This window comes from Coregonus clupeaformis, chromosome 16 (genome assembly GCF_020615455.1).
Source record: "Coregonus clupeaformis isolate EN_2021a chromosome 16, ASM2061545v1, whole genome shotgun sequence".
NCBI lineage: Eukaryota > Metazoa > Chordata > Actinopteri > Salmoniformes > Salmonidae > Coregonus > Coregonus clupeaformis.
In genome coordinates this window covers 547,501-550,000 of record NC_059207.1, presented here as the reverse complement: position 1 = coordinate 550,000, position 2,500 = coordinate 547,501, and the positions used below count along the sequence as shown (strand labels likewise).

The 2,500-nt window shown below is 43.1% G+C and overlaps 1 protein-coding gene across 2 annotated transcripts in view; it reads left to right on the top strand.

The window, feature by feature from the left end:
- myo10l1 (myosin X, like 1) overlaps window positions 1–2,500 on the top strand; it is a 64,691-nt gene that overhangs the window by 24,299 nt on the left and 37,892 nt on the right. The window lies entirely within an intron of this gene.

The window sequence follows — 2,500 nt, the reverse complement described above, 5'->3', positions numbered from 1 at the left end:
TCTCCCTCTCCACTGGTGGTATAGGTGTTTAAATGTTAGCTCGGCTGATGGTGAATATTTGATAGGGAATCAGCAGGATCAGAAAGAGGCAAGGGGAGTCAATGGGAAATACAGACTCTGAATCAGTTCACTCTGGCTGGCAGACTACTACTACTGGCTTTTAGGGGGGGTTCGGGTCACAGATAAAGCCTTGTCCTAGACTAAAAAGCATTTAAAATCGAGATTCTCCATTGAGTTTGCTTTTTAGTCCAGGACTAGGCTTCATCTGTTTCTGGGAAACTGCCCCTTAAGGTTAAGGGAGGGTAAAGGACATTATAGTTAGCGCTTGTATGTCTATTAACACCATAAAGAGACAACAGTTGGTGAAATTAATGCAACTGAGTTACAGTGTTGCCATCAATCAACCGCGTTCTAAAATGTGTGTATTTGTGCCTGAGTATCTGATCCTAGATCTGTGCTGAGGCCAGCTAACCATGGGATGGGGAACATCATGCTAGGTTACCATGGAAATGGTCAGAGAGTCACCGTGGAGGGATTCTCTGTATGTGTTCGTCTGTGATAGGCTGGCAGTGTCATCACATGGATACATGTATCACACACTGGATTGGCTTCCATCACTGTGTCTGTGAGAACACACACGGTATACTAGTAACTGTGAGTCATATTGATTTGTTGGTCATAACGTAGGATGATCAATGCACTCTAAATGTGTGTGTATGTGTGTGTGTACGTGTGCATGTGCGTGTGTGAGGGGTACTGCTCAGTCGCTACAAAGAGTTAGACGTCCTCGACACACACACATGCACACATACACATGCGCACACACACACACACTCAGGCTGTTTTAGAGCTGGGTTATACAGAGAGAGAGAGTAATGTGACCTGGATTTCAGCAGCTAGCGTGAAAGCTACAGTGAGAGCCCACGTGAGTACAGGATACGCTCCAGGGACCTTGAAGTCGACTCACACACATACACACACACACACGCATCTGAATAGACACCCACATGTACACATACACACCTGGATAGACACCCACAGTCAAAAGTTCGGACACACCTACTCATTCCAGGGGTTTTCTATATTTTTGTACTATTTTCTACATTGTAGAATAATAGTGAAGACATCAAAACTATGTAATAACACAAATGGAATCATGTAGTAACCAGAAAAGTGTTAAACAAATCCAAATATATTTTATATTTGAGATTCTTCAAAGTAGCGACCATCTGCCTTGATGACAACTTTGCACACTCTTGGCATTCTCTCAACCAGCTTTATGAGGTAGTCTCCTGGAATGCATTTCAATTAAGTTAACTTGTGGAATTTCTTTCCTTCTTGATGCGTTTGAGCCAATCAGTTGTGTTGTGACAAGGTAGGGCTGGTATACAGAAGATAGCCCTATTTGGTAAAAGACCAAGTCCATATTATGGCAAGAACAGCTCAAATAAGCAAAGAGAAATGACAGTCCATCATTACTTTAAGACATGAAGGTCAGTCAATCCGGAACATTTCAAGAACTTTGTACGTTTCTTCAAGTGCAGCCGCAAAAACAAATCAAGCTCTATGATGAAACTGGCTCTCATGAGGACCGCCACAGGAAAGGAAGATAGAGTTACCTCTGCTGCAGAGGATAAATTCATTAGAGTTACCAGCCTCAGAAATCGGCAATTAACTGCACCTCAGATTGCAGCCCAAATAAATGCTTCACAGAGTTGAAGTAACAGATACATCTCAACATCAACTGTTCAGAAGAGACTGTGTGAATCAGGCCTTCATGGTTGAATTGCTGCAAAGAAACCACTACTAAAGGACACCAATAAGAAGAAGAGACTTGCTTGGGCCAAGAAACACGAGCAATGGACATTAGACCGGTGGAAATCTGTCCTTTGGTCTGATGAGTCCAAATGAGAGATTTTTGGTTCCAACCGCCATGTCTTTGTGAGATGCAGAGTAGGTGGACGGATGATCTCTTCATGTGTGGTTACCACAGTGAAGCATGGAGGAGGAGGTGTGATGGTGTGGGGGTGCTTTTCTGGTGACATTGTCTGTGATTTATTTAGAATTCAAGGCACACTTAACCAGCATGGCTACCACAGCATTCTGCAGCGATATGCCATCCCATCTGGTTTAAGATTAGTGGGACTATCATTTGGTTTTCAACAGGACAATGACCCAAAATACACCTCCAGGCTGTGTAAGGGCTATTTGACCAAGAAGGAGAGTGATGGAGTGTTGCATTAGATGACCTGGCCTCCACAATCACCTTACCAATCACAATCACCAATCACCATTTGAGATGGTTTGGGATGAGTTGGACCACAGAGTGAAAGAAAAGCAGCCAACAAGTGCTCAGTATATGTGGGAACTCCTTCAAGACTGTTGGAAAAGCATTCCTCATGAAGCTGGTTGAGAGAATGCCAAGAGTGTGCAAAGCTGTCATCAAGGCAAAGTGTGGCTACTTTGAAGAATCTCAAATATAAAATATATTTGGATTTGT